The following is a 24,189-nucleotide window of genomic DNA, read 5'->3' on the forward strand; positions in this document are numbered from 1 at the left end:
CACAGCGTTCCCTCCTCACTCATGGTAACAAACACCGTCACAACAAAAATCAGCTCTAATTTCATAACTTTAGTAACCCTGAGTGAGGAGGGAAGGCAGTAGATATGAGACCCTGCTGTACATTAAAATATTGTTCTTCAGGGGGCACAGGTTGTCTGTGCGCCACAGCACTGACTGGTGGTCTGTGCTCCATGGCACAGGGTTTTAAACTTATTGACTTTTGCAGTGTGCCTAATGGTTAATATACATTTATAAATGAAATGTTAGACTGGACTATCACGCTATTTTTGACAATTTTGAAAATATCAAAATATATATTTATTCATTTATTTTTGACACAGTCAGTCCACACCATGTAGAGCATAGACAGCTAATTGATGCCACAAGGAGCACAGACAGCTGGTCCGTGCTAAGACACACAGACAAACAGTGCGTGTCATGTGGAGCACAGACAACCTATAACCACTGCTGCACGTCTGGAAGTTCAGCAGAGTCTCATCTCGACTGCGTCTCCTCCTCACTCACGGTTACAAAACACAGTCACAGAAACTAATGATTTTAAGTTGTGCTTATTTAAACAGTAACAAAAGTTAAATCTACTCAGAAATCATCAGTTTCAACACTGAAAACGCAGACATTTGAATAAACTGAACTTACTTACAAATTTTAAATTTTCATAGCTTAATCCAATAGTGTAATTAATTGGTAGTAATTTGAACTTTGAGGTTTACAGAGTGAAACAGATTTAGAAGGTCCAAGAAAAACTTGAAGTTACATCCCGAACAAATATAATTCAAATAAACAAAAGCGAAACGTTAATTTGACAAACATGTTTAGTTGAGTTGAAATCGATTACTTATTTCAACCAACTACTTAAAGAAGTTAACCAACAAGTCTAAATCAACAAACTAAGACGAGGGTTGACACAAGACATTTGATTTAATCAAGTTAAATTCTGTTGGTTTTAGAACAACAAAATTTATTTTTGACCTGACATAAAATTTTGAGGCAGCCCTTTATGTCATATTTTTTACGTTAAAAAAACAAGTTACATTTAACAGAAAGGAACTGGGAAAAGACACGAACTGGCTGCTGGTTGGAACAGCAGCTCCTCTTACATGAAGGAATTCATGTTTTTGTTTTTGCTGCATCTTTCATGATATTTCTAAAGTTTCAAAGAGTTTGAAAAGTTATTTCACCATCACAGTCTTAACCTGAACGTGGCCTCAGCTCTCGGCCTTCCCCTTTTGTCCTGGGCGGACCGGCTGTACCCGTAATTCTCTCTTTTACTGTTAGCTGGTCCAACGCACCCACACTAAATCATCTGCTTTAATAACCACGGCGAGCTTATGTACAGAGCAAAACCAATAAAACCCTCAGAGAACAGAGCAGATTTACTATAGGAGTGATGGTGGAAGACAGAGAAGTGAGAGATAAGATCACTCTCACATATCTTACATGTCTTCATACCTGTGTGTGTGTGTGTGAGAGTGTGCTCATAAGAGCGCTTTGAGCTTAATCGTGCTCCATCTGGGGGAGTTTTTGCAGAGAAAGAGAAAGTCAGAGGTTGTTACAGAGGATACCGCAGCCTTGACTGATAACCTTGAGGGGCTGAAACTGGTACACAGTGATCACCTCCTTCTGCAGCACTCTCCCCTCTCTACCAACAAACATTCGCTTTCTCATCTGGAGGAAAACCACAATTTGTGGCCACCCATGCAGAGTAACCATCGCTAATGCAGAGTTTGGTATTCCAGTCATACAATGCCACAAGTGTATAAACTTTACATTGTAAATAAAAGGGTTAGGGGAAAGTAAAATCTGATGCATTTCACAGAGATGAATACGCTGAAACAGATACTTTCAGAGTTGAGTCTGTAGCCACCGGCTCTGAACAATAAACAGTGCTGACCAGACGTTTACGAGCCCACATCCAGCCTCAGCTCGGGTCCTTCCACCGCCGCATGACCAGGCAACTTTGAGCAATTTGTTCCTGCAGCTGATGCACGCTTCTCTGGATGACACAGCAGAGCGAGGCTCGTGCTGCATCGGGTCACATCCAGATGAGCAGCGAGTGTATGAATACACTGTAAAAAACTGAAATCTTATGAAGTGTTTTTGTCTTATTTCTAATAAAAAGTTTTTTTAAGCTTGAACTGAGCTACAATTAACTTATTAGTTCAGAAAAACGTCTTGTTTCAAGTTATTTAAAGACAAAAATGAGGTCTGAATTGCTTGTAACATCAAAGAAAATCTGCCAATGAAACGAGAAAAAATTGCTAGAAAGTTTGCTTTAAACTAGAATAATGTCTTAATATAAGAAACTTTTCTCTTGTTTTATTGGTTGATCTTAGTAGCATGCTAGAAGCAATTTAGATCTCATTTTTGTTGTTAAATAACTCGGAACAAGACATTTTCCTGGGCTGGTCGGATGTGGCTCATATCAAGTCTAAAAAGACTTTTTTTTTTTTACCAAAGATATAACAAAATCACTTGATAAGATTTCTGGGTTTTGCAGTGTACACACCACACTCACTTGTCTTTTCATTCATCCACCTTCATTTAGACCTCTTCTGGTGTCAAGGCCTCCTCATCCATCTTGGCAGTTTATCTTAAAGAAGGCTTGTTATCTGTGCGGCAGTGCGCCTGTGTGTTTGTTTTTGTTTAACCTCCTTTATTTGACTAAGCAGGTCATTTCAGAGCCAAATCACTCAGTGATTGTCTTTAAACAAAGATGCTGTAGTAGCATCAGAGTTATAGGATGTAAAACTTGGAGAAAGAGGAGGAAGAGGAGGAATACAGAGCGCCACAACAGTTTGGATCAATGAGTCATGGCAGTGCCACACAGCTTGTGTGGAAAGGTGATCAACTCTTTGCAGAAATATTATCAATTGTTTTTGTCTTTTATTTTTTTTCTCTTTTTTTGTAGTTTTTGGGTCTGTGGCTTTGCTCCTAGCCCACAAAATGTGACATTTAAAGACAAAACCTGTACTTAGTAGTGCTTGTGAATTTAAAATCCTGACCTAAAACGAGCTGTGTGGATTTGGGAGATTTGCTGACGTCAGCGAGTCCCTTTTTTGACCAATCAGGAGCAAGTCTGACCTGATTGGTCTACTGGAGCAGATACCCCCGAACCCCCTCTCCACCCACTCCTTTCCCCGCATCTGGAGAGAGGAGTGTGGCTGTTTTTGGCTGTAAACAGCCACATAGTTCCATGCACAAGCTTCCCATCTCAGAAGAAGACAAGACTAAGTGGCTAGAGTTCATTTATCAAGGAAATGTTCCAGCTACACTCAGTAAAACTGTGCATGTGTGTGCGAGTCACTCATTTACGAATCACTCATTTACATGTGAAGGCCACGCCCACTAAATCAGAGCGTTCTGAACAGAGGGGCTATGAGAGCCTGGAAACAATGCTGCTGTGCTTGATTTATTGGCTTTTTGGACCCAAAACATGTTACTACCATTTCATGAAGACATCAATGATCCATACTAAACTGTAGAAAAGGAGCAGAATATGGGACCTTTAAGACATGTTTTGCAGCTAGACAAAGTTACATTCATTTTTCAGAAATAAGGAAAATCAGTAAGACAAGTATAACATGTTGTTGTCTGACTGTTGTCATAAAATGTGGTAATGAAACCATTTTTTTGAAAGCAAATTAAAAGCAAAAAATAATAAAAAAACACTTTTGTTTTTGTCTAATCTAAAGTAAAAATTTGTCTTGTAATAAAAAAAGCCTTCTGAAACCAAATAATAAAAAAAATAAACTTTTGTTTTTGTCTTATTTTAAGTAAAAATTGTCTTGTGATACTTGATATGAGCCACATTCACCTGAGGAGTCCAGAAAAACATCTTGTTTAAAGTTATTTAAAGACAAAAATGAGGTCTGAATTGCTTGTAACAAGTAAAAAAAAAATCTGCCAATGACACAAGAAAATTTTGCTAGAACATTTCTTTTGAAGCCAGAATAATGTCTTAACACAATAAACTTTTCTCTTGTTCCACCTCATTTTTGTCTTTAAATAACTTGAAATGAGACATATTATTTTGGACTGCTCAGTTGAATGTGGCTCATATTAAGCCTAAAACGGTATTTTCTACTGAGACAAAAACACTTGATAAGATTTCATTTTTTGCAGTGTACCGGCAGTGTGTGTTCATGAGAGGTTAATCTGTGGGTTTGTGCATCATCTGTAATTCTTTGAGGATGATCTCAGCTCTGTGCCTACACACATGCTGCTGTGCTTCATCCTCATCATGTGACCTGGAGACTACTCACTCAGCAGAGAGGCTGACAAACCTTTCTGAGAAAGATAATCTGCATTAAAGGACGTATAACTGTATTAATTCTTTAAAGATAGGACAATGCTACGTGCAAACAAGTGTCAGAGTGAATTTAAGCTCCTAAACTTCCTGCAGGGCTCGTCCTGCTCTGCCGCAACATGTTGTAACTCGTCTGCAGCACCGGGCTGACCTGATCTGACCTTGCTGCTGCAGCTCATAGTTTCTTCCATACTTCTGATAGAGTCTTTGTCATATTTCTAATACAGCAGTGCATAGTCATAGTGATTATAGTGAAGCCAAGCTGCAGCCACTTTGCAGTAAACCACAGGTATGCTGCTGTTACCCAATACCTGACACACCAGAGCACGGCCTGAGGAGGGAGGAAAGTAGAAAGTCAAGGCAAGGAAGTGGATGCGTGTCTGAATCTTTCTGAGAAATAGCTGCTTTGGATCTCCAGATCATGGGAATCCGTCCCTCCTGCACGACCCCTGAGTGACTGGGGGATGGGAGGTCACACACTCCCCTCTGAACCCAACCTCTCCCCTCTGGATCTCACCCCTTCTCCTCTAACCCCCTCTCCTCTCTCCTCTATCACTCTTATCAGAGCCTGCGCGATAAGCAGAAATCCTTCACTTTTACCTCAAGAGAGAGCCGACAACTGATCCTCACTGCAACCACACACAACAGCAGCTTCCCACAGCTGATGAGGAGCCCTCATGTGTCTCCTGTTTGAAACTCTTTGAAGGCTGTGACAAATACAAATCAGCTGATCGGCAAAACATGTTCTTGATAATAGAAGCTGGTTAACCGTGGATTGTTTCCATGTTGGATTCTTCACCCGTTCAACAATAAAAAGAGCGTTGATGACTACTCCAGCTTTGAGGCATGCTCGGCCCAGCTGTGCTGTCTCTCCCTCCTTAATGAGAAGTGCCAGCGTGCGCGGAGTCAACAGCGTAGTAAACCTCAAAGTGAACTGAAGTCTGACCTCTCCGGGACTCTGTGTGTTCGCCGTCTCAGCCCTCCTCTGCCTGAAACAAACTCCTGCAATCATTAAAAGCTCTGTGCACGGAATCTTGAGGTCTTTGTGTCAAGGGCTGTGTCATGAGGCTCTCAGCTTGCTCCTATTAGGGCTGAATGCCACAGGGGAGCGACTAAAAAAGACCAGAATCATGATAATCATAAAAAAGCACAAAAACAAAACAATAAACAAAGAGACTTACAGGAGCCAGAGATTTGTCAAGCTCTGACAGTTTGTCTAACAAAGGCCAAATGATGGCCTGGGTGAGCTTTACTTTAATGATGCTATGAGGAGGATCTGTTTTAGTCATAGACTGTATAAAACATGGACGTAGTTCCCGATGTCACCCGTCTGTATCTGAAACGGAAAATGAAGCATATCGGCTATCACGGCCATATTGGTAGTGGCAAGGGCTTTGCGTACAGCTATGGAGCCCCTTTCGGTCACGTGACCCTGAGCTGTGCCTCTGACTGGGTGAGCTTGCAATCTTAATATCCTCTGATCGACCGAGTAAGAAAAAATTTACCCCCATACAGTGTGTGCTGATCAAATTAGCGACTCAGACAGGAGACGTTTTTTGAACCAGGCTGTAAATAGGTTAATTTCTGCTTTGAAAACAGCTTTTTTTAGCCTGGTGTGTTTGTGACTTCCAGTAATTCCAGAGCCAGCCTCAAGTGGACACAAGAAACAGCAGATTTTAGCACTTCAGCATTATCTCAGACTCTGCAAAAAACTAAAATCTTATCAAGTGTTTTTTGCCTTAGTTTAAGCAAGAATGATCTTATTACACTTGAAATGAGCCACATTCAACTTATCAGTCCACAGAAATGTTTTTGTTTCAAGTCATTGAAAGACAAAAATTAGGTCTTGCTTGAAACAAGTAAAAAAAAAATCTGCCAATGGAACAAGAGAAATTTGCTTGAAACTAGAACAATGTAACTTTTCTCTTGTTCCATTGGGAGATTAATTTAACTAGTTCCAAGAAATTCAGACCTTGTTTTTGTCTTTAAATAACTTGAAACAAGAGATTTTTCTGGACTGGTCAGTTAAATGTGGCTCGTATTGAGTACAAAAAATATATATTTTTACTTAAAATAAGACAAAAACAATAGATAAGATTTCAGTTTTTTGCAGTGTATTCTTAGTTGGGTGGTTGATGCTTGGTTTTAATAGCACTTTCTTGCCCCCTTGTGGCCCAGAGTCTCTGCACACTGTCGTAATTTACTTAAAGTGAGGCGTGTGTGTGTTTTGGAATTAAATGGAGATTGGATCGAAACAAATTTTCTTTGTTCAAGACAACTTTTTACTAGATACAACACGCCGAAGTAAGGTATTCATCCGTACAGTTATGTAACGCTACGGTTTAAAATGTGACATGAAGTCAGCTATTTGTTAGCGACATTGTCAACCTGGTACCCCGATGTATCTGTAGGCTAACGTGACAACAAGCTAACACTGTCAGTTTGTATGAAGTTTAGTAGCTGTTTATATTTAGCTCAGCTGACAGCCCGGTGCTCTGAAACATGTCTGTAATGTGTAACGTTAATGAATCCTGGTTATATCCTGTCAGTTATCTACTAAGCAGAGCTAACTTAGCCTCACACTTCATTTTATTGATCGACTCTCAAGTTTGAACAGACTACTGCAGAATAACTGCTGACTGTGTGTTAAGTGATACACTCCTGTTCATCTTTCTTCTGCTCTTCTGTCCTTTTTCTGTCTGACAGTTAGGCTCCAATGTCCACCATCACTACAAAATTAATCACACAAATTGTTTTTAGCAGAGAAAAACACAGATCTCTGTGTTTTATCTCTTCTCACTACTAAACTTTGTCAGCCGGCATGATGTTGTCATAGAGACCTAGACATGCTGTAGATCAATGCAGTCCTGGTAAACCCGACCTGGAAGCTAAGAAGTAGCATTTCAAAATAACCTGTAAATAGCAACATTGGCGCTGATAATTAGGGTTTGGTACCTTTCACATTTGAAATAATATGATACCAATGCCTGGTAATTGGCAAATCGGTACTGGAACTCAATGGTACCAATTTTCAGTACTTTTTTGTGTTTATGTGGTAAAAAATATCAATTTGTTTAATAACTAAGTAAACATTTTTTTCAATTTAACATATTTACTCTTCAATATATAACCTTGTAATGCTGCGTTCATGTCCACTATGGAACACCACCTACTCTTCCTGTACCTCACGGTCACAAGGATGCATTTAGGTACCTAAACATGGTACCTACTGATTATCTCAGTTTAAAGTGTGGATTACAATCAGACATACATCTAGAAGGAAGACTTTTAAAAGATCACTTTAAACTCCTCACAGCCCATTTAATGTAAAATGGGACTCAGTTGCAGCTGAACCTGAACGATAACGAGTGGATACACATCCTCTCATGAGCCTCTTTGGTTGAGTAAACAGGACAATTACATATTCTCTTGTTTTGATATTGTTATATATCAAAGCTTCCTCTGCAGGAGACAGCTTTATGAGCAACTGATTGACTTATGGGTAAAAGCTGGCAAGACTGGACAGGTGGGAAGAGTCAACATTAGTCTTTTATCTGATCCACTATATTTGATGACAGCATTGTGTGTTTGTTCTCACACCAACTGTGACAACTTCTGCTTTGAGCACACACATTATCCTCCGGCTCCATCAGCCATATTTCTTTTGTCACATCCAGGTTCCCATAGCAGCCACTAATTAACCGTGGATGTCCCGAGCTTCCCCCTCGCGCTCTCGCTTTCCAGGTTTCTTCTCCTTCTTCCCCGTCTCCTTCCCACGGATGTTTTGAAGAAAGGCGACCGGGTCCCGTCTCACGGCGGCCCACACAGACTGCCGTCAGGGTGGATTTACGTGTGACGGCAGAGACGCAGTTTTAGACAGAGGGGGATTGCATGCATGTGCGCCAAACACACATGAACACAAATAACAATACATATGCAGATATGCTACGTGCTAACAAAGAGTTCAGTCAAACTCAGCTTCTTTAGGACGGAGAGAGGCTGGGAGAATAATAAGACAGGGCTGAGCCGACTCTGGACGATTATTCCCAGGCTTTCCTCGCAGGACAGCCGCTCTCTGTGTTTATGATCTTTAATTGTGTTCAGCGCTGAACATTACAAACATGACTCATTCTGTACATTCCTTTACCCTCTGCAAAAAGTCATGTTAAAGAATCAGCCAACCACAAAACTGAAATGTAAACAGTTTCTTCAACAACACTCGTAAAACCTCAAACTCAGCCTCATTTTTCACAAATCTGGATACCGTTTGGAGCCCCCAGAAAGAGCAAAAGCATGCAAAACATCTTTTAAATTGAGCTCTAGAAATCATTTTGCACCCCGCAGCGGGAACTTGTCTCTTTCCAGTAAACAGGACCGCAGCTTTGTTAGTGAAGAGAAATGGCACATAATGACAAACATTTCACTAAAAAAGAGCCAGATTTGGGAAAAGATGGAGCTTCATGAGCCAGAATGTGATGGACACTTTTTAAAAAAAAGGTTTTATGGAGAGTTGTTGACAAAGTGACAGAGTTTGGGGGAAGTCAAAAGTCATTTTGTGGTGGAGAACGTGCTCCGGTTCTCACTGACTCGCCTGTTCTCTCTTGGATTTCCACAGAAGACGCAATCATCGTTTGTTGTTTGCTGAACTGACCAGGTTTGTGTTTTGCTTCATGTCAAAACCCACAGGCATGTCGTAAACAATCAAACACGGTCACCTTAAACCAATACGCCCGCTCATGTTTTGGAATTGGTCTTCAAAAGTGGTTCTGCAGATCGTTGTGGTATCTACTTTTAAAGCTAGCAAGCCAAAGAAAATTATTTCCTTTTTCTGTTATTTATTTATTTTTTTTGGTGTTCATTAAAACAGATCATGTTGGTTTTATTGCACTGACTTTACTCTTTATCTCATCTATCTCTCAGAACTCTTCTCACATATCGATGCGATATATTCTTTGGGCTGCATATCTAAATGTATGAAAGGTGCTAGGTACAGTGGCCAGTAGGTGTCAGGTGATTTGCAAAAGCAACAACACGAATGCAAACACTACAACACATTGGAAGTTAAGACGACAGTTATCCTAGGGAGCACAGAAAAGTTGTGAGAGTAAGTAAATAATTGTTTTTTTAACTTCAGCTATGATAAAAGTAGCTCTAATGGTACGGCCACACGGGACACAAATTTGCGTCAAGATTACGTACAAAGTCAATGCAAAGACGCGTTTGGAAGCCGATTCGCCCATGACAGCGCGTTGGATGCGTTTGGCACGTCGGCGTGTTTGGAGTGTCGGCGCATTTGGGGCATCAGACACCTCTACGCTCGAGTTGAAAATATTGAACTTTCATTGGATTTTCCTGCACGGGTCATCACTGATTCCGACTGTGTTTTCCTCAGTGGAGTTTTGTCGTAAAAGATGTAAAAGCCTGATAGAGAGGAGGGCGGAGCTGGGCAGAGACAGTGCCAGGGAAAAGATGGAAGTTCTCTGTGCTCCTCTCTTTCCTCAACCCCTTCATTATCCCCAAGGAGACCTCCGGGAACACGGGTCTGGGGTTGAGGATGAGGTCGCAGGGAACAGCCAGGCAGGGCTGGTGGAGGTGGATTACCAGGGAGAGGCAGCAGGTCTTGATCACACACTCTCCTGTCATGCTTTTGAAACCACAGCTCATTGTTTTTCAGATGCTCTTTTGGGCTTTCCGTCTTTAAATGAGCAGGCTCTCTACTCCGCCAGCACAGTGACACGTGTCAGCCCCTCATTCGCATTCAGTGTGGCTGCAGCATAATGCTAATGTTATGACACGACTGACTCATAATGCCAAATGACATATCACTGGTAAATATAGAATTATAAGAACTACAATATTACAGGATATTACAAGGTGAGGCCTCTACAGAGCTGTATTTATCATAGCTAAAGTTCAAAAACAACCATTTACTTCCTTTCACAACTTTTCTGTGTTCGTCAAGAAAACTTGACTCTTTTAGCGTCTGTTGTGGCTGTACTTTCATTGCATTGTGGTGTTTGCATTTGTGTTGGTCTGTCTTCATTTGAGTTTTTGCTTTTGCCTTCCTGTTGTGGCTTTTAAAAAATTGTCCTCACCTCACAATTGTCCCACCTACTGGCCACCACAGGTTGGTGTTGTGTGCCGAAAAAAAAGTATCAGCATGAGTTTTGGTGCTAAAATCATGGTAATGGATCAAACTCATTCTGCACATGTGCATGTCTTTACCACAAAGACCACTGTCACATCTGGAACAATTAAAATCAGAATCTGACCTCTAAATGTCACTACATATCACCCATATTTTTGCACTGGTCCTTTAATTATGTATCCATTAAATCATACAAGTGGAAAGGAAAAGTGAGTTTAATCTGTTTACAGTCAGTTCGGCTCTTCTGGTCGTGTTTGTGTCTCTGTGCAGAGATAGAAATGAGTGGAGCTACAATATGGACTGATAATCATCACTTTTAAGTATTATGCTACATGTTTGATTTAAATACCAATCATAATAGTTCCAATGATATAAAAGAACTAAGGATAGGCTGATTATTGGCCGATCAGGGCCGATATTTGGCGATTTGAGGAATATCGGCATCAGCCTTTTTCTTTAATCTGATGGCCGATATGAAACCCATTCAAAACGATGTTGTTTTGTCTCTGATGCTTCTCTGCACATAATTTCTCCCTGTCTACACTATGGAAGCCCTACATGGTCATTTAAAATCAGTCATGTAAAACCAAACCGTAAATTAATTTAACCGCATAACATGCCTGTAAAAGGCAACACAAACTCAATTTTGTCCAGTCTTATTGCAGTTACATAGAAATTTTGGAAAACTTTATTTACTGTAGAAAACTTTGGCTATTTATTTTTTAAGTTTTAATTTAACTTAATGAAACATGCTGCTGAGCCTGGGAGCTGTTTAATAAACATATGCTTGAAAGCATGTGATTGCAGTTAAGTGTTGGTTTGTATGCTTCAAATTTTTTACGCCAATACTTTCACTTCGACTGCAAATGAATATTGGCTTCAAATATCAGTTATCGGCCTCCTTGCCTACTAATAACCAGTATCAGTCTCAGTATCAGCCCCAAAAAACCATATCGGTCTATCTTTAAAAATAACAGATCATGCATTAAATAAAGACTCCAGTGGAGCACTTCAGTCCTGTGAGAAGAGGAGCTTCAGATAAAGATGAGGACTAATGATCAGAAGGTGAAGAAAGTGATAAGAGTCTGTAGGTTATGAGACAAAATCAGAAAGTACAGCTCAGGGTTAAAAACTATGTGAAGATCGTGAAGAGGGAGATATAATCCCCATCACCTCCTCCTGCTGCTGTGTGGCTGAAAGCCCTCAGCCATAAACTGTGAGCAGGCAGCGTTTTACTGGTTCCCCTGGGCAGCGTTACAGAGCAGGCTGCGCTGCTGCTGCCTCACCATCTTTCACTGAGTCACTGTGATCAGGAGCCCGGCGCGCTGACGGCACATGCAGTCACGCTGCTACAGCCACTGGACTGTGATTTACAGCCCTGAGCTGGTGCCTGCCACTTTTTCTTTACAAATATGGTCATTTAAACGATGGAGCGGACAAGACTTCAAACGAACAGACGTCACAGCGTACTTTGTGTTATATTAGAAAATTAAATTAAGCTTTCTCATCGATCTTTTTGTACTAGTTCAAAATCAGATTACTGACGATATGACCGGGGTTGTTGGCAACACATCTGTGAAACGCTTCCTCAGGAAATGAGTTTTGATCAGAGCTTGTTGGTAGACAATGAATTCCTATATCTAAAAGTAGAATTGCAGGATTATGGACGGAATGATAGTCATGATCATTTTGACCAACATTGTGATTACAATCTTTATTAAACAAGGGAAAGGTTTATTTTTATTGCACTATTTTTAAACAAACAGTATGTGAAGTGCAAAATAAAACTTTGAAAAAGAAGATTAAAAATGAAATTTACCAAGGGCTAACTGAATAAATATGCGATTAAAGAGTGTAATCACAAAGGACAACTCAACAGAAACTAGGGTTAGACTGATTATCAGCAGGGCCGATTATCAGGGCCGATATTTGGCATTTTGAAGCATATCGGCATCTGTCTTTTTTTTAATCGGCCGATAAGAAACAAATTAAAAACTGTGTTGTTGCGGCTCTGATGCAGCTGCTCCGCTGTCTGCAGTCACTTCTCAGTCCCCAGCACTGTCCCACCCACAGTACCATCTGATTGGTCACAAGCAGAGCCATGGTCTGGGAAAAAGCCAATCAGCAGTGCAGTTATTACACTTATTACAGTTAAATTAAAATTTGGGGAAACTTTATTTACTGTAGAAAACTTTTGCTATTTATTTCATTAAGTTTTTCATTTAACTTTATAAAACATGCTGCTGAGCCTGGGAGCTGTTTAATAGACTCATGCTTGAAGGTATTTGAATGAAGTTAAGTGTTGAAGTTTGTATTGTTCAAAATTTTTACACCAACATTTTAACTTTGACTGCAAATTAATATCGGCTTCAAATATCGGTTATCGGCCTCCTTGACTACAAATAATCAGTATCGGCCCTAAAAAATCCATATTGGTCTATCTCTAAAAGAAACACTAAAAGCTTGTAAGAAAGCAACAATATGATGTTCAGGCCTACAGGTGTTTGGGAAGAAACAGGACCCTATCAACATTTTCTGGCTAGAAAAGCTCTGACAACGGATGTTTAGCATTAGCTCCTCACAATGATGCTCTTCATCTCCACTTCCTGCTTTACTTTTCTCTCTCAACATGACTCAGTCTCCACTGTCCACTGAGTGACTTGAGGCTGCCGCTGCAGGGTAGACACGTTGCTCCCTTGTTATTTGTGAAGCTTAATGAAGCCTTAACTTAGAGTGTTTGCACTGATGTCACAGTCTGTGGCAGTTACCTGGATGTGTGGCCACGTTGGAGGTACACGAGTGCAAATATTAAATGGACAGAGATAGAAGTGCGTGGTAAAGCATGACTTTAAGATGTCTTATCTGCCAACAAGTGTAGAAAAATGCATTCGTCAATCAATATCCTTTATCTAACCAGGTAAAAAACTCATTGAGATTTAAAACCTCTTTTCCAAGAGTGACCTGTTCTGTTGTGAGAGTGCCTCCAATATGGTTGATCTTGACGTCATGCTTAATTGAACACAGAGGCTAAAATTGTGATCATGATTAAGATTCGATTAACTGCAGCTTTACCACAAAGTCATAGAAAGTAGAGAGGAGAAGAAGAGCATTTCGTTATTTTTGATAAATTAAATGTTTTCAGGGGCTGCACAGTGGTTCAACGGTTAGCGCTGCAGCCTCACAACAAGAAGGTCACAGATTCGATTCTCAGCTTTGCCAGAGGGCCTTTCTGTGTGGAGTTTGCATGTTCTCCCAGTGCATGCCTCCAGGTTCTCTGGCTTCCTCCCACAGTCCAAAAACATGCTCACCAGGTTAATTGATCACTCTAAATTGTCCCTAGGTGTGAGTGTGTGAGTGAATGGTTGTCTGGTGAATAGTTGTCTGTCTCTGTGTCAGCCATAGACTGTATATAGAGTGGACAGTGTGGCTCTGCCATTTATCATTGTACGGTTTTGAAGCCAAAATACCCCCATCTCAGGCGCAATTGGTAGCAACTTCAGCCAGATTCTGCGCACTAGAGACGTTGAGGGATTCTGGGAGAATCTGAGTGGAGCTGGGTGACGAAAATAATGTTCTTTTTTTTCTTTCGAGAGTCTAATCACTTCTTGACTCTACCTCTCAACATGTTTTACAATCCCTGGAAAGAATAAACAAGAACGGCAGCTGTCAATCATCGTTAAACATTATGTAAAGCCTCGTTTTTAACCTCGTATAACTAATGAAAACACAACTTTTCAGAAGAAAAAAAAGGACTGTAATACAAGACAGCCAAATGATATCTTCAAATCACCACAACAATTGGAGGTGAGAAACATTTCTACGAGGAGTATTCATTTTTTAAAGTTTGACCACAGCCCATCTGAAATGACTGGAAAGCTGGATTTTTTTAACCTATACTGCAGCCAGCCACCAGGGGGAGCAGTTTTTGTGAAGACCTCACTTCAAGCCGAGCAAGCGGACGTCCATTTTTTCAATAACAGCTGGGATAGGCTCCAGCCACCCACGACCCTGAACAGGATAAGCGTTTCAGAAAATGGATGGATAAATGTTTTTAATCATGTCACAACCAGACTTGACTTCACTGACAAAATCAGAGTCATCGCACCATTTCCACTTTGTTGCGGTTTCTTATACACCTTATGTAGATGTACAGTTTTGCTGCACAATTTATATTATCTACCGTGCAACATACACTTCATGGTCCAGCACACATGACTCATTGTGTCATAACCTTCCTTATGGGGAAACCTTTTTAACCTTTCTTTACCTTTAAACATATTTATTTTCTTTAGTGATAACAACAGGTCTTTATTGTTTACTCCATGGTGCATTTTTGCTTCACCACACTGTTTTGCCTTGTTGTAGCAGCATTCAGCTCACTCCAACTTTGATTTAAAGAAATTTCTGAGTATTTTACTAAAAAAAAATGAAGCACAAAATGAGCTCCTGCTGCAAAAACAACACACAGCTGCCAGTTTCCAGGTTGGGTCCTTGGGCACCTGAGCCCTGCAGACGCCCGTCCTCCTCACTGTCCAACACACACACGCTCGCAGGCTTAGAAAAATAACTTCTGCTCAGTTTTACCTGGATAAGCTCAGCTCTGGTGCGGTGGTTTGGACGCAGAGGATTGTGTTTATTTAGGTAGAGAGTGAGGAGGAGGTTGATTCAGGGAGAAACAGCGAGGTATTAAAGCTCAAGCACTGATTTTGTGAGCCTTGTGCACATGGGATTAAGAGCAACAGGGTAAGATTTATATCTCTTTCTCCTTTTTATTCCTCCTTAACGTGTAAAACTGAGGAGGCACATCTGGACCCTGCGGGACATGCGTGAAATCATTTCTCTATTCCTGCAATTTGGTGTAATGCCTTGCAGATGGTACACTGCCCGAGTGTGAGTAAGAGTAGGAGCAGAAGGAACCAGTAGAGGGGACAACCAGACTTTGTGGAGACTGCTATCAAAAGTTAACTGTGCCAAAAAAGGGTTGGACACAGGGAACGTTAGTATCTCTTGTCCTGAGGACACTGGAGTTGTTTCAAGACACGCGCAACAACCTCAGATGCAGTAAAGATATCTTTGTTGTCTCCAACCACAGAGAAATTATTTTCACTCATTTTATACGATTTATTTTTGTAAACAAGTGAAGGAAGCAGAAGCTCTGCAGTGCACACAGGGTTCTGGATGATTCTGCAACATGTGGCTAAAAGTAAACATCTAAAGTGACACAGTTCCTGAGAGCTCTCCTCTTACTGCACCTTGTTTGGACCCGCTGACACTGATATAGGCAGACGGGTAGTTTGTCACTTGGGTTAGGAAGTATTCAATAACTTTCTCAGCTGGAGGATGACTGTGAATGAAGCAACCATATGTGCTCATAAACACAGCATGTACAGCGCTGTGGAGGCTGTTTCTCAGATGCAAAGAAAGATCAGACTAAAAGACGATCCTTACCAAGACTCCTGAACAAACTGCACTCATTTCTTCCTCAATAAATTAATTATAAAATTTATTTAAGGGTTTTCTGCTCAGGGACTAAGAAAAACAGGTGTCACTAAAGAGGTAAGACTCTAAACCAAAGTAACCCATCAGTTCTGTTTCCAGTTAAAACAGGTCGTACAGGTAAGCGTTAGGATTAAGCGAACTGAAAGCAGGTTGGAATTTCTCTCCCTGCACTCAGCCAAGCGGCAAGGTGAGTTTCCTTGTTGCTCTGTGTCTGTGTGTGTTGAGTGTGTGTTGAGTGTGTGCAGGAGCGCGCTCCGCTCCGCTGCGGTGCGCCTCGCCTCGCCTCGCCTCTCCTCTCCTCGCCCCTCCCATCCCTCCGCTTAAACTCTCCTCTGTGCTCACCAATAAAGCGCTTTTTGTCCAGGGAGTCGGCACTTGAGCACATTCCTTGACGTGGAGGTCGGTGTAGCTCTCCAAGGATTTGATGAAGACCGTTTGTTAGAGGTTTAATAAGTTCACAGAAACTTTTTTTTTGGTGGACAGAGGGAGCGCACACACGGAAAACTACGAGGACTGGAGTTATATCGGTGAACTGCTCCGCTTGGATAAAGACACAAGCGCGACTGCGCTCACCATTTCACTCCTTCCAAGTTTAGGGTAAGAGTCTCCTGCTTTGAAAAAACAAATTCGGGTAAACATTTCAAACTTTTTGGGGGCTGTGACGCTTTGGGCATTAAATGCGTAAAGACGCGTAGACAGGTTTATGTTGACAAACGCGTAAACAGGTTGGAATATGAGAAGTTTGGGAACATCGTGACAGATTACCTGCACAATGAAACAAAATCTTTAAAACCAAACTTTACATTAAGCTGTTTCTCTTCTTTGATTAAATCCATGAAGCGTCAGTATTTCACTCCGTCAGAGCTCAAAACTCTCTGCTCCGCCACATAAAGACTTGAAGTTTTAATGCGGTGATAGTACGTTGATGCATTCAGCATCTTTGTAACATGCGACAGTGAAGTTTGCATGTTGTTGTAAGCGCTGCAACTTAAGAGTTTGTCACTAAAATGAGCTGCAGTTAGGCGCAACAGGTTTTGTTGGCGCCGTACTCCAGCTTCAGCGAGCCATGACAACAAAACACAGCTCATCTGTATTTGGGACGAGCGTAAAACGCGAGCCTGCGCGGAGCAGAGAGAGCCGTCAGAGCGGTAATGAGGCGGGCTGGTGTTGGACCGCAGGACGCCGTGCAGCACGCAGGGGCCGCGCCGAGTGTCTGGACCGCACCGAGCCGTGGTCACTGCACAGGACAGCTGTTTTTGGAGCCGCAGAGGAACGTCCCACAACAGAGAGTTCAATAGGACGCACGGACAGGGCGCTGCAGTCAGACAATGCTCAGTCAAAACATGTATTGTTTTAGCAGACGGGTTATCTTGTCTGCATCAAACACGATAGAGGTGTCGTAAAATCACGCATGCATTATGCAGTTGTGGCTGATCGCTCCTTTCCACTGAGAGTGCGTGAAGCTATTGAGGAAATATGGGATCATTCTGGTATTGGGAAGTTGCAGTGAAAGCATGACTATCAGCGATGTGTTGACTTGATGTGGTTTATGCTCGCTTACACCCAAAACAAATCTTGAGGAATGAAGGAGGCTACCAAAGACAAAGGACTCAGCTTTGAATATCAATCAACGAGTTTCAGTTAAAAGAAAGACATTTGTAGAAAATCAAACACTAGATCAGACATGAGGAGAGGATACATGGAGAAATTAGGGAGATGACACCTTCTTTTAACTTGTGAGCAGCAGAGCAGTGAAGGATGAGGTTGAATTCCTGAAAGATTAAATCTCTGAGTGGGTGACCTGCTGCAGCAATAAACTAACATCTAATAAAATGACATGACTCAACACGTTCAGAACAACCCCTGCTGTGGAAAGCAAGGTCACAAATGCCAGATTTTCGTCTGAATTGTTGTAAATATTGCATTGATATAGATTTTTGATCCTCTCAGAGGGATGGGAAGCATGTTTTTAAACTTGTTCAGACATAATTTACAAAGAGTTAAAACAACCAGCTCAACATCCAGCAGAAAATTTCTCCATGCACCCTTTTCCTTGAGATGCTTAGTCCATTTAAGACCAGTCTTCTGACCACAATCCCTCCAGCTCTCAGCCAGATTACCATCTTTTTACTCGGCCCCCACAAACAGGCACAGAAAGTCTCCTAATCTCTCCTGAGGGCATAACAGGCAAACTGCAAACTGCTACAATAGCCCGTTATTAACCCCTACACCAGTGTTCCGCTTGTTTCCTCGCCATATGTTTCTTCACAGGCTGTCATTATGCTGCAGGAGAAGCTACTGTGTCATTGACAGCGTATAATGGTTGTAATTGGTTTTGTATTAGGCTATGATAGGTCCGCAGAAGGCCGATTATCCGTCACTAATGTGGACAACTTTTTGGCTGCACAGATTGTTGCAATTACAGTATGAGAAAAACTCCAGTTTGTTTCTGAGTGAAGCTGTGAAATCAAAAACACACTGCTGTGTTTGTAGAATCACGCATAAAGTCTCACAAAGAGGATAAAGAAGGTCTCTCTTCACCTCTTTTGTAAATTGGAGTCACAGTAAAGTGAAAATATTAGTTGCATAACTTCACAACACTTTCCTGTGCAATTGTGCGGGCTGAAGTGAGACTCATGTGCATGATGGGAGGATTAAACCAATCCCACAGGATAATTCTTGCCTTTAAACGTCGGTTTGAGGACGGAAAGCATGACTAAGAAGATGATCCCTCTGTCATAAAACCCAATTGTAACAATTAAGCACAGACCACTGTGTCATTATTGTGAAAACTGTCACAGATTCTCTTGCACACATTGTGTCAGTTTGTACTTTAAGCTGGTGTTTTTCTTGCAAAATCAAGGCTGACATTTCGTTATCTGTGTCAAAGAGCTACAGGGAAAAGAGAAGCTGCTGCTAATTGTCCGCTACACTGTAAAAAGTGATTTTGCATATTTGTTACTCTAGTCCAGAGGTGCCCAGAGTCTTTTCAGTGAAGAGCCAAAAATGAATTAGGGTGGAGGGTCACAGCCAAAACTTAATATTCATGTTGCAGTGCATGATGTTAAATATACCTATAGCACAAGTGAGCAAAATTAATACTCATACAAGTTATCTTGAAAATGAAACACTTTTCTTTCCTGTATTTCACAGCATGAAACTATTGAACATCCATATGGCACACATACTAGGTCTATGTCTTCAAAGACATTTAGTGCGATATAACCTAAACAGCATGGGACACAGCACGCTCCTATGAAACAAAACTGTGTATTTTCCATCATTTTAAAATGATGAATAGTAATGAAACTGGATACCTGCTTTAGACTTTTTCACACAGCCATGACCCTGCATCTTCTCACTCTCTGGTCATGAACCTTCCAAGTATATATGATCATGAAAATTATGTATATATGTAAAATAAAAATATAATAAATATCCAAATTGTGGCAGGCCATCTTCTCATACTTCCAAGTATTTATAATAAACAAATAAAAATATTTATATATATATATATATATATATATATATATATATATATATATATATATATATATATATATATATTCAAACATGGGCAGCGGGCCGAAAAAAATAGCTGGCGGCCAACTTTGGCCCACGGGCCCCAAATTGGACATCCCTGCTCTAGTATATAATTTTATGTCAATATGACAAAAGATTATTGAAACTGTGATAACTCTTTATAAATAGTTGGCATCGTCTCAACTACAAAATACATTTCAACTTGAAAATCTATGTCCAAATAAATCAGTAATGAATGTTTACTTGACAATCAAGGACTTCAGGTGGAGGTGGGGTTAAAAAGTTATTACCCAGAATGCTTTTGTGAGTTCTGATCAATAAGTCATTGTTACCCTGAGTGAGATAGGAACACAGTGGATATGAGAGCCTCAAACTGTTTTGTGAAGCGGCAACCTTCAAGTTAACACCCAGAATGCCATTTGGGAATTACAAGTTTTTTTTATCACTATAAGTAAGGAGGGTTCACAATGTACAGGTTTACAGGTGATTTTAGACTGTCTGAGACAAATGGTGTGGTGTATTACTTACCTTCCAAGTTAAGGAACAGGTGCACTGCAAAAAAACTGAAATCTTATCAAGTGTTTTTGTCTTATTTTCAGTAGAAAATACCTTTTCAGACTTGATATGAGCCACATTCACCTGACCAGTCCAGACAAAAATGTCTTATTTCAAGTTACTTAAAGACAAAAATGAGGTCTGAACTGCTGCAACAAGTAAAGAAAATCTGTCAATGGAACAAGACAAAGTGTCTTGTGTTAAGATATTACTCTAGTTTCAAGAAAAACTTACAGCAAAATTTTCTTGTTCCATTGGCAGATTATTTTTAATTGTTATAAGCAATTCAGACCTCATTTTTGTGCACTGGTCAGTTGAACGTGGCTCATATCAAGTATAATAAGACAATTTTTACTTAGAATAAGACAAAAACACTTGATAAGATTTCAATTTTTTGCTGTGTGTCTGTACCTCAAGGCTCAAACCCGACTTTTAAACCCCATGATACAGACCGTTTGTCTGGGAAATAGATTTAAAATGTCAAACAATAACTTGAAGAAGTTAAAGTAACTAAGTAACTAAATATAATATATGTAAACAAAAAAGAAGAGTTAACATAACTGAAACCTTTAGTTGAGTTGAAATAGATTAATTATTTCAAACAACTACCTTAAGAAGTTGAGTTAACTAACAAATCTAAATCAAGTGAGAGTAAATCTCTGTTTTATGCCAATTAGAAGCAGAGCCTGAAGGCTCCTGCCCCCTGCATCAGAGGGATTAGAGGGTTAAAAGTCAGGTGGCAAGGCGAGGAGGCCTGGGGAAGGGAGTAGAGGAGGTGGAGGTAGAGGAGGACAGCCAGAGTGGAGCAGTCACACAGCAGGCAGACAGAAGGGAGTTGACAGGGCAGAAAGCTGGAAAAAGTGTGTGTGTGTGTTTGTTTTTCTCAAGGCCATGTGAGAGAAGGGGCTCGTCGTGTTTAGCAGAAGAGTGAGAGGAAAAACTCGAAGCCTCCTCCTCAGGTGAAGCACTGAGGAGCAGTCTTGAGTTGAAAACCGCGAGCTGGAGCCGTTCTCCTGAAGAGGCGAGTGAAATAAAATCCCCGGCTTCAAAGGCCTGAATGCGGACCCGGCGGTATGCGCAGGCAAACCCCAGCTCATACGCCTGCCAAGCTAAATTGAAGAAAGCTCGCCGATGCAGCCAAATGATGCGTTCAGAAGAACCACTTCAAAACCTTGCATAAATATACACACACATGTGCAGGGATCTGAGGGCTTTGGAGAGCCCCAGCTTGAGCTCAAACCCCAAATAGCTGCTGTCCTATAATGTCCACATTCACACACAAACACACACATACACACATATGCTCGACCAATTTGTCTGTCCAAGAAGCAGATGATCCTCTGAATTAAAGATGGCATTAAAGACATTTATCTCTTCAGCTTTACGTTCAATTCAACCTCAAATATCTGCCAGGATCCCACAAACTCCTGAAACCAACTCGGGGGAAGTGTTTGAGGAGCGGAGCAGAGGGGAGGCAGATGGAAAATGAGAGAGAGAAAGAAAGAAAGAGAGAGGATGAGAGGGAGGATGTTCATCCCAGAAAGCCACCACAAATTGCTGCATTTCAGCGGGGTCGTAAAAAAAAAGAGAAGCGTCCCTTAATCTAAGGTTGTAATTACTTCTGGCCGGCACTGTAATTAGGAAATGAGCCTTGAACCAGATCTTGCAAGAGCTAAGCGAAAACACACACACAGAAACACACACACAGACACGCGCACACATACTTTTATTGTTTGACCAAAACCAGAGGTGGAAAAGACAGATCTCACATCGATAGTGGAGCCAAATATTAAACCACTGCTCCAGCGTTAGCTCCTAATGTTTGGCTGAGTATTGATTTAATGATAAGATTGAGCTGTTAGTTTGCGATCCTTTACGGGGTGTGTGTGTGTGTCTGAGGGTCAGTGTGTTTGTGTATCTGATACACAGAAAGTGGTGACATTCACGACTCTTGTGCACAGTGTTGGGAGTAACGGGGTTAAAACTAATGGCGTTACTATCACAACTTTTTCCAGTAACAAATAATTGAATTAATGACTATTTCAAATGTTATCACACCGTTGCCGTTAACAACAGTGAAATGAGGCGCGTTACTCTGTATCCGACCTGGCTCGCTCAGCCAATCACAGGACAGGAGCAGCCAATAAAATGTGGGGAAAAGCCTCAGACACATAAGTTGTGATGAGAATAATCATGTTGACATGTCATTAATGAAGAGCCGATCCTAAAGTAAACTTTTCAGTAACAAACATCACACAGCTACCTGTGTGTCTGTGTAACCTGCAGTCAGAGAGGATCTCATGTAGCGTCTTTGGATCAAACCAACTCCAGAGAGATAGAGGGGCGCTTTTGGAGGTTTGAGGCACAAGAAGCCGACTTATTTTGACTTGAAAAATATTAGAAATGACAGGACCAGACTTAAGAATGAGGGGTAAATTGGAAGAAATTACAAGTTGGAAGCAAGCGGCAACCTCTGGTCTAAGAATATGAGGCGATGAGGAAGTGCTAAAATCTGCTGTTTCTCAAGTGTCTTCTTGAGGCTGGCTCTGGAAGAACCGAAAGTCACATACACATTCGCCCAATCAGAGGCACAGCTCAGGTCACGTGACTGACGTGCACCCTGTAGCAGTACACGCAGCCCTTGACTCTACCAATATGGCCGCGATAGCTGATATGCTTTATTTTCCGTTTCAAAAACAGACTGGTGGAAGACTACGTACATGTTTTATACAGTCTACAGAAGGGATGCATGATATTATCGGCACAATATCGGTATCGGCAGATAAAAGCTTAAAAACATGTTTATGGTATCGGCAGATATGAAAATTTCTGCTGATATGCACAGCCGATAAAGTGCTGTTCAGTTAGGATTATTATTATTTTCCATCTGAAAAATAAGCTCCTTAAATAAAATGTAGCACTTGATTTATTTGCACTGCAGAGCTCTGTGTCTGTCACCAGGTTGTTACAGTAGCTCCAAAATAATCAAATGCAACTTGGTTATGTTTAAAAATGCATTGTACATTTAAAGTTCATGTGATCTAAAGAAATTATTTTTCTTTATTTCAATACTGAATGTCTTGAGTTTGAAAAAATAATACATTTATTATTTACGGTAAAATCAAATGTTTTTTGTCTTGTTTCATGTGTGTTTCTTAAACAAATAAGACCGTCACAATAAGAGTAACATATAAATTCCAGTACAGGATAGACTTAGCTTTCTTTACAGTGAAAAAAACAAACAAACTTGTGATTATCGGTATCGGTATCGGCCAAAAGGGGTTCCGATATATCGGCATATCGGATATCGGCAAAAATCCAATATCCTGCATCCCTAGTCTACAGAATTAGAGTGAGAAGCAGGAGGATCCCTTTTAAATCAGGAGAGTTGGCAGGTCTATCAGACCTGGATCACTCAGCCAGCGTGAGTCCAGAGCGGTCTGTGGGCTGAAGGCCCCGTTTAAATGACAACATTTCATCTGAAAACGCTAAAACGCAGTAAAAAGAATCTGCGATTACACGGAAACGCCAAGGGACTGAAACTGCTGTAGTAAGCATGCCAGGCCTGCAGGTGGTACTATAACTGTCTTGTCCAGAAGCCTCTTTTGGGAGATTTCAACCAAAGTTGAGTTGAGTCGATCATCGGGTGAATTGGGGAATACTAAGTTCAAAAGTAGAGCAACAGATGCTCACTTTGTTGAAAGACAGTCAGCAGATTCAGCAGCACAAGCACAACATGGTAGCTTGTGACGATCATAACAACGGTACTGTTGTCCTGTTGTATGCGCTCGCTTGGAGCAGAGCGTGACGTCAGCGTTTCCACTGAAAATGCTGGCTTTGCTGTTACACGGCAACAGTGACGGCAGCGTTTCGGAAAAATCCCACTCTGGAGGCCGTTTTTAAAAGTTCGTGTTTTAGGTTGGCTGAAACGCTGTTTCCATGTTAACGCAAGGCTGAAACTGGTGTTTTCAGGATGGAAGTATACAGACTCTACTTCAGTATCATAGATGTAAAAGGGAGGAACATATATGTGAACATTATGTCCCAGAGCAAAACCTGCTCAAAAACTGAATTCTTTTACAAAATTAAATGTTTTTCAAAAAAGTATGCAAGAATA

General features: G+C 41.0%; 2 protein-coding genes across 3 annotated transcripts in view; one reads left to right on the forward strand and one right to left on the reverse strand.

The window, feature by feature from the left end:
• The window catches only part of LOC141809131 (mitochondrial import inner membrane translocase subunit TIM16-like), a 170,226-nt gene that overhangs the window by 37,168 nt on the left and 108,869 nt on the right, over window positions 1-24,189 (reverse strand). The gene's annotated exons all lie outside the window — the stretch shown is intronic.
• The window catches only part of vasnb (vasorin b), a 34,737-nt gene continuing 26,869 nt past the window's right edge, over window positions 16,322-24,189 (forward strand). Inside the window, exon 1 of the mRNA XM_074697658.1 lies at window positions 16,322-16,571. The gene's annotated coding sequence lies outside the window, so the exon portion shown is untranslated. The remainder of the gene's footprint in view (window positions 16,572-24,189) is intronic.

The sequence above is a fragment of the Halichoeres trimaculatus genome, unplaced genomic scaffold, assembly GCF_033239565.1.
Source record: "Halichoeres trimaculatus isolate MK-OKI-2021-1 unplaced genomic scaffold, fHalTri1.1 fHalTri1_scaffold_20, whole genome shotgun sequence".
In the NCBI taxonomy this organism is placed as follows: Eukaryota; Metazoa; Chordata; class Actinopteri; order Labriformes; family Labridae; genus Halichoeres; species Halichoeres trimaculatus.